Consider the following 8,820-nt stretch of genomic DNA (forward strand, 5'->3'; position numbering starts at 1 on the left):
TTGACATACCAGAAATTATAAGGTTTAGGGAGAGATGTGGGTAAAAAGAGATATAGAGGGATGTGGAAAGGTAAAAGGAGAGTTAAATTAACTAAGTCCTAATCTCAATAAGGGAAATAGTTTGGATAGAATGATAGAAGAGAGAGAAAAAAAGAAAAAAAAATAAGAAAAATAAAAAAAGAGACAAGAAAGAATAGAAAAACAAATATTAAAAGTTATTAATTGAAACACTTAAAATTTATGCAAATTTAACAACGTAATATTCATAGAAGAGGGATAGGATGAGAGAAGGGGAGGGATAGAAAGGAGATGCGAAAAAGTAAAAAAAATGTTGAAAATATTATACAGGTATAAAGAGGTAGTACTGCTATTAAGAAACTTAAGTCAAAGAGGATTTGAGTTGAGTAATAAATTTCTGGATTGTGTACACAACGGGGGATAAGGTCTAATAATCAACTATTCGTATATCTGTGGATGAGCAGAACTTAATTAAGTCACGCAAAAAAGAACGAAAGAAGAAAAAAGTGAAAAGAATGAGAAAGAAAAAAAGGATCAAAGGTTAAGTAGAACTAACACACACACACACACACACACACACACACACACACACACACACACACACACGCCCGCGCACAGATATTCTCCCAAAATAAAAATTATAAGAGGAAGAAAAAAAAGGTTAACAGCAAACAATTTTTTAAAATTAAAAATGAAAACAAAAAATTTAAACAAATTTTAAAAGGTACAAAAAATGAATTCTTTGATTTTTTGGAGGGAGTGGGAAGATCCTGTATCTCCCTTGTGTCTGTAACCAGTCTCTTGTTGGAGTCTCTGGTCTGATGGTAGTGTTTGATTTTCCTGTGGCTTGATTGGTTTCTTAAGTTAGTTTGTTTGAGCAGGAAGAAAAATGTTCTGCTTTAACCAGAATTTTGTGATCCTCCTCCCAGGCAAGTTCAATGGGAGGGAGATCTGCTTTGAGTATCACAAAAGAGGGAGATGGCTTTTTCTTCTAGTTTGGAGATGCTCTGTTGAGGCTTGGTTCTGGGTAGAGTTGAGGCCTTTCAGCAAGCAGTAGAGTTTCCCTGAGGGGCTAGCTTCTGAGACATTTACAGAGCCTAGCCTGGAGACATTCTCAGGGTTTATGTTTACTGAATTTCAGTTGATTGTCAAGACTGCTGTAGGGAGGGGCAGCCTCTGGCTCTGTTTAGCCTGTGAAGAAATCAACACTGAGGAGGGCAGAGCTTTCTCTGCCTGGGCGGGATGACTTTTCCCTGGGTGGAGCTGAGCTTGGCAGGTGAGGTCAGGTTCCTGTGATCTGCTAAATGACTCTTGTTTTCTTCCAAGGCCTGAGTTGGAGCTAGCTGCTCAGCCAGGCCTTTATCAGTATAAAAGATGGAGATCTCCAGTAGTGGGGAGGGGAAGTGTTGCCTTTCCTCCTCTGCTCCCTTAGAAGGAGTGAGGATGTCAGGCTTCTACTCATGCCATAGTCTTGGTTCCTGGGTCATCGCTGGTCTGCGATTGGAAGGATGAAGATGTCTGTTCCTTGTCAGTTCTTGCTGGTGTTGTGTAGAATCCCCTAGCCTGCTGATCTGGGGCCTTCGTCCCAGACTCTTTGTGTTTCATGTTTGATGGCTATGGCTGCCCCAGCACCCGCCACAACCGCAGCGGAGCCTGCTGGCAAGTGCACGGACCTGTCCCCTTGCCTGGATTTTCCCTCTCTGGCCAAACTCTCTGTATTGTGATGGCACCCTTGGTGTGATTCTTTTACTTAGGACTGTTCACTGGAATACTTAAACTGCTTTCTATGAGAGAGCCTGTTTAGACTCCACCTTCTCCCCTACCATCTTCCCAGAACTCTTTTGAATTTTAATCATTTCTTGTTAATCTCATCTTTAATCTCTTTATACAAAATCAATAATTAATTCAAGGGAGGAGAAAGGAAAAAATTAAGCAACTCTTTACATTTTCCAACTTTCAACATCATATTGCTTATATCATTTTCTGTTTATGCTTTAGACTATATAATTCAATTTAGTTAGACCTTTCATAAAGCTATATGTATTTTATTTATTTTATGTTAATTGTTCTTTCCAAAGCCTGTGTGTCTAATTTACCTTGGTTTCTTTCAGTGTCAAGTAGTTCAGATTTCAAATTGAAGAATAAATTGAAGGAAGCAAACAAAAGATACATTTCTTCTCATTTGATAATGCCTCAACAAGAATGAAGAAAGAGTTCAGCCTGCTAAGGACCTATGATAGGATATCAAAAAGAGAATTCATTGTTCGAGGTATTCCCTATCTTTGCAATAGAACTTAAATAATATAAAACACAATATACTGCTCAGGTACTTTTATGTTTTATCAGTTTTGCACATTATCCTATGGACTTTACCTCAGTCTACAACATTCCTTCATTATTCTGTCCTTGATACTTTTACACTACCAAGACATAAGATAACCAGTTTGATTTAAAGCATGACACGTTGTACACCTGGCTTCCTTAGAAGCAGAGCATGGTCAATAGATCACATTCCTTCTGGTTGCTCACTACCTGTAATGTTTTCTGTAATATTATTGCATTCTATTTAGTATTAAAAATTTTTGGCTAAACTCAAAGCTCATTCACAGAAGTTTATGTTAAGTATTTTGCAAGTTTTATTTCTCTCAATTCTTAAGATAACATTTGCTATAATGCTAATGTTATTATCATTTTAGCGTTGGGAAAAATTGTAATTAAAGGCACGAAGTGCATGGCCCAAAGACACACACTGAGGAAGGAAATGAGTCACAGTCTCCAAAAGACTTTTAGCAATACAAAAAAAGGAGGTAAAATCTCTCCATTCTCTTACACTCTCAATTCAATATTCATATTGTCCTATAAATAATAGCATACCAAATATTGCCCATGGTGATTGTTTTCTGTTACCTTTTGTCTCCAACACAGACTGTGTTGGTGACATTGGGTTATCATGCACAGAGCTGAGCTTATAAATTGAGGTCCAAAGATAGTCAAATTTCTTTTGTCCCATCGCTCCTGTATCCTTTTTTAAAAAGTACTAAAACTTTTAAATACCAACACTTACTATCTTTTAAGAATCCGAAAACGAAGTAAGTTCACATATAATCACTCCAAAATGATTTAAAAGTAGGAGATGATAAAACAGGCCCCCATCAAGTAAACTTTCTTCTACCTTTAAAATTATTCTGAAATCCTTGTCCTGGCTGGTCACACCTTTAATCCTATCTACTCCGGATATCTACTCAGGAGCCTGAGATCTATGGATAACTGTTTGAAGCCACTCAGGGCAGAATAAATTCAAGAGATTATTTTTCAGAAATTATAATGAACTAGCAAAGAGCCAGGAATGGAGATGTAGCTCATATATTAGCTCATCAATCAAGAGAGGAAAGGCCTAGCAAGACCTTGAAGCCCTGATTTCAAACTCTGAGCATGCCAATGCACAAGCATATGCATGTGTGCATGTGTGCATGCGTGTGTGTACACACACCCCCCCCACACACATTTATTCAAAATACCTTCAAATCAGCATATCAGTGTTCTGCATTAATTTCATTGTTAAAGATATTATCGGGTAAAATAGAGGAAATAAACTTCTATATCAGAACATTTTTATACGTTTTTGTTTTTTTAATGTGAAAATACTGTACAGAGGGGTTACAATTACATGGGCAAGATGAGTACATTTCTTTTTTTTATTTAATTTTATTTTATTTGTGAACATAATGTACAGAGGAGTTACAATTACATGGGCAGGATAATGCATACATTTCTTACCAAGCATTGCAGCCTCCTCCTTTGTTTACCCTTCACATCCTGAGTACATTTCTTATCAAGCATTGTGGCATCCTCCTTTGTTTCCCCTTCCAATCCCTTCCCATTCTCCTAGCCCTCCCACCCAATCCTCCCCGCTCCCCCCACCAAAATTGTAAAGTTCGTTTTCAACATAATGACTTGTAATTCTCATTGTTGCAATGGGTCCACCTGTAAAAATAACTGTACAGAGGTGTCATATTTATATATATAATGAGTACATTTCCTAACTAGCATTGTTACCTCTTCCTTTCTTTTTCTTCCACCATCCTTTCCCTCCCACCTCCACAAATACACTCCCCTCCCCCTTCCCCTGCCTAAATTGTAAAGTTCATTTTTCAAGATAGTGTCTTGTGCATCTCAACCTGTATCCTTGTTTAAGAATTTTGTATTTCCCTTTCCCCTCCCCAAATTAGAGAAACGTATACACAGGGTGTAGGCGCACCAACTTCAAATACAGTGAAAACATGGATTAGAGCGTAGGGGAGGAACATATAAAGGAACAAAAAAAAATCACATCACACAGTATAAGTATCTTAGAAACAATAGCAAGTAACAAAAAAAACCACTTGTCTGGTTCATTTCCTGTAATATTATCTTATCTGATATGCACATAGCTTCTGATCTATTCTGCTTATACAGACATATATTAGCTGTGGAAAATAAGGGAAACCATGGGACGTATGTTTCTTTGGACTTGGCTTACGTCACTGAATAAATTTTGTTTTCCAAGTCTTTCCAATTCTTAACAAATTGGGCGATGTCATTCTTTCTCATGGAGGCATAGAATTTCATTGTGTATATATACCACATTTTCATGATCCATTCATCTTCTGTGGGCCATCGGGGTGGGCTCCATATCTTAGCTATTGTAAATAATGCTGCAGTAAACATAGTTGTTCTGGTAGTTTTAGTATGGTCTTCTTTGTGATCATTTGGGTAAATCCCCAAAAGTGTGATTGCTTGGTCATAGGGGAGCTTTATATGGAGTCTTTTGATGAGCCTCCATACTTCTTTCCAAAGTGGTTGAACAAGTTAACACTCCAACCAAGAATCAAGTAAGGTTCCCTTGTGGCCACATCCTCTCCAGCATCTTTAGTTGTAAAAATATGGAATGATTCAAGAATTTGCATATCAACCTTGCGCAGGGGCCATGTTAATCTTCTCTGTACTGCTCCAATTTTAGTGTATGTGCTGCTGAATTGAGCACAGAGCATTTTTTATATATAAAGTGTAATTGATTTTCTTAAACTAGACAATTCAAAGAAAAGTAAGTTTTGAAGAATTCTCGTGAAATTTTAGAACCATGTACTTCTTACATAAGCACACATTTAAGAATAGCCAAGATTGACATATCAAAAACAAAATAATCCCAGATATTGTTGTTCAAGATATGTGTAAGATCGGGGGAAGGGGGTGGAATCAGGTGGGGGGGCGGAGGAAGGCTGGGAAGGGATGTGAAGGGTAAACAAAGGAGGAGGCTGCAAGCTTGATAAGAAATGTACTCATTATCTTGCCCATGTAAATGTAACCCCTCTGTACAGTATGTTCACAAAAAATAAAAATAAAAAAAGAGATGTGTAGGAGGACGAATTTAATTATTCTGTATAAGGCACCTGTCATAATGAACACTGCGGCAAGTGTTAAGGGTTTCTAAAAGTTTTAATGTTTTAAATATATTTAATTTTGGGAATTTGCTTATATAGGCCAAAATTAGGATTGTTTGTCAGGTCATACAACTTTTCTATAAATATTTAAGATTTATGGTAGCAGACATATGCTACTAAAAACTACATTTCAGTTTAGAGAAACATTACTAATGAGATGTTGCAAAGTCTTAGTGTAAAGAAGCAGAGTGAAGAGTTAAGACAAGTTGTAGTGACCGCCTACTCGACCAGCGAGGAAAAACGACCACCACTCCAGGAGTCTTCTCAGATCACGCTTTATTGGAGAGCCTTTTAGTTGTAGGAGAGCTTGGGCGCGAGAGAGCGTGCACCCGAAATACAGCCGCTTATATAGGGAATTCGAACACGGGTCTTTTCTATTGTTGGTCGCCTGCCTTTTACTGTCACCAGGTGTCATGGGATTGGCTGGGGACACTACCGGGCTCGCGCACGCGCACAGCCCAGGCGTCCAGCCAAGCACCGTCTGGAGTGGTAATCCTCAAAACTGCAAGGGAGTGGGCGGAGTCTCGCCTCGGCTCCCTACAGTTCCCCCTTCTTTGTTTTATGGCAACAGGTAAGAGTAGAGGTTGGGCCTCTGTCTAAGACATTAATGAGAGGACCTTGCACTGGCCTTCGCCTGAGGGGCGCCTTCCCCAGTGATGACCAGGCCCGTCCGATGCCTTTTTTGCAGAGGTGGGATCTTGGGCATCAACCCACATGCAACCCAGCATGCTCTTCTTGAGGAGATGAGAACCATCTCCTCAAGTGCAGTGCACTTGCCTTGCACCCTGTCCCAAATTGCAAATTGCATACCTGTCCCGGTGCAATGGGATCCCCTGATCCCTCGGGGTGCTAAGGCTATGCAGGATGGTAAGGCTTAACTGCCTCTCAGGGCCGACAGCCAAATCTGGGGTGAGGATCCACTCTCCAAAGCGGCTAATGCTTGCAAGATAACAACCTTGTCCCTTCTGGTTTGGGCTCGAAGGCGACAGACCAACCATAGGCAGACCACGCATCCTCCCAAGCAGCAGGCTAAAAACATTCCGACTCCCACCCGCTCTTTGACAAAGGACACCACAGAGGCAATCCAGTCAGTAAATTGTAACAGCCCACAGCATCATTGGTTTAGCTATCACAGGGATTGCTATTAGCACTGTTGCTAACAGCAAGAAGATCAGCTGTATCAGGAGACGAGTGGATGGCATCTTCAAGATGGGGTTCTTCTGCAGTCTCCACTGGCCTGGTCAGTCTCGTTGGCACCCAGTGAGGTACTTCTTGACTCTGTGGAAAAACACAAACAGCTCCCCTGGATCTCGTTATTACCGGATCCGGTCCATACCATTTATTATTAATAACATCCTTCCACATAACCATGTCTTTAGTATCCATGGAGTCTCTTGTCATATGCCGATCTGCGGCAGACTGATCGTTGTCATTTAGAATTAAAAAATTAAGGGTAAAGAGCACAAGAGAAAGTCTTTCCCTGGGGGACGCGGACTCAGCAACTCCCCCTTTTTGTTTTTGAAGCATTTCTTTTATGCTTCTATTAGCTCTTTCCACTATACCTTGTCCTTGAGGATTGTAGGGCAATCCGGTGGTGTGGGCAACCTGCATTTGTGCGCAAAAGGCGCGAAAACCATGGGAAGTATAAGCAGGGCCATTATCCGTCTTGAGTCTAAGGGGCTTTCCCCAAGCTGCCCAAGCTTCTAAGCAGTGTATTCTGACGTGAGACACCTTTTCTCCTGCCAAAGGTGTGGCATGAATGACACCGGAAAAGGTGTCCACAGACACATGTAAATATTTCAACTTACCAAATTCCGTCAGATGAGTAACATCCATTTGCCATAGGGCATTTGGTCTCAACCCCCTGGGGTTTACCCCCACATGGGGAGGATGAAGAAAGGTAACACAAGATTTACAGGCTTTAACAATATCTCTTGCCACATGCCTGGACAAATTATATCTTTTCCTAAGGGTATTAGCAGGTACATGATACAATCTATGAAAGTCTTTTGCCAATTCTACAGGATCAGCAGCAACCAGAGCCATAGCCCGAGTTGCCTGGTCCACCAAATCATTACACTTTGCCATTGGGCCCGGCTACATAGAGTGGGCACGAATATGTCCAATATAAAAAGGATGTTTTCTGTTTAAGATAAGGGATTGAATCTGTAACAAAACATTAGAAATTGTACTGGCCTGCTTAATTGAAGCAGCAACTTCAAGAGAAGCAACGGCATTTACAACATATAATGAATCAGAAAATAAGTTAAAAGGTTGATCAAATCTTTTAAAAACTTCAAGCACAATTAAACATTCAACAGCCTGTGGGACATTCGGCCGAAAATTAAAGACTACCGGCTGTTTGTGTCCTTGAACAACTTAACTATGGCAAGCAGAGGATGCTTAGGATAATGATTATCAATTACATTTGGAAATGAGCAAACAAGAATTGTCCACATATCCATTGTGGCTGCTAAAATTTCAACTTGCTCACCATCCAGGAGCGGACCTTACATTCCAGCCTTTTAATAATCATGAAATAGGGCGAGGATTCTCTCTGGCTACTTCCTGCTGACAAGGGGCGTCGACAATAGGGGTAAAAGGCTGGAATTTGGTCTCCTCCCAGAGAAGGTAGTGAACAGCAGCTGTCCCTTGGTTGCGTGAGTCCTTAGATGAAATCTGGAGAAGTCTCATGAGCATTGAGGGGCTGGAAAAGAAAAAAAAAAAAATACTAGAGAGCAAATAAATGGCAAGAGGAAGGACTTGGGGCTGAAAATGTTGGTAGAAATGTCCCTAGTTACTTCTGACATCTGGCGACTAGGTAGAGAATTCAGGTGACAAAGGCAAGAATATAAATCCCTGTTCAGTTAATAGGTAGACAGGTATAGACATTGGATGGGCAGGCTTCTTACTTCTACTGACCTCCCGGCTCAGGTTAATTTTGAAAGGGCAGGCACAAAGTAGCTGATGTGACATCATCTCCTCTTACTCCTTTCCACGTTCCCTTGTTCCCTAGACTGGCTGAGTCTAGGTGCTCGTTGCTGGGATGGCTTGTCCCAGTTGGTATTCAAGATTTGAACTCAAGGCCTGGGCACTGTCCCTGAGCGCTTCCGCTCAAGGCTAGCACTCTACCACACTGAGTTATAGTACCACTTGCAGAGTTTAGCTGGGAGATGGAGTCTTAGGGATTTTTTAGCCCGAGCTGGCTTTGAACTGAAATCTTTGCCACAAAAGCCCTTTATTATTTTCAATTAAAGCAACATGGAGATCAAGTAGAATAAGTAGAGCTTACCTGGTTCTTATCAAGAATTGACCAACAAAT

General features: G+C 40.5%; 1 non-coding gene across 1 annotated transcript; it reads right to left on the minus strand.

The window, feature by feature from the left end:
• Positions 1 to 4,934: 4,934 nt before the first annotated feature.
• On the minus strand, positions 4,935 to 5,041 carry LOC138824387 (U6 spliceosomal RNA). Its single transcript, XR_011371073.1, has one exon. It is a non-coding gene; the product is annotated as a U6 spliceosomal RNA (small nuclear RNA).
• Between the last annotated feature and the right edge of the window lie 3,779 nt (positions 5,042 to 8,820).

The sequence above is a fragment of the Dipodomys merriami genome, unplaced genomic scaffold, assembly GCF_024711535.1.
Source record: "Dipodomys merriami isolate MVZ:Mamm:240054 unplaced genomic scaffold, mDipMer1.0.p SCAF_1281, whole genome shotgun sequence".
NCBI classification, from domain to species: Eukaryota; Metazoa; Chordata; class Mammalia; order Rodentia; family Heteromyidae; genus Dipodomys; species Dipodomys merriami.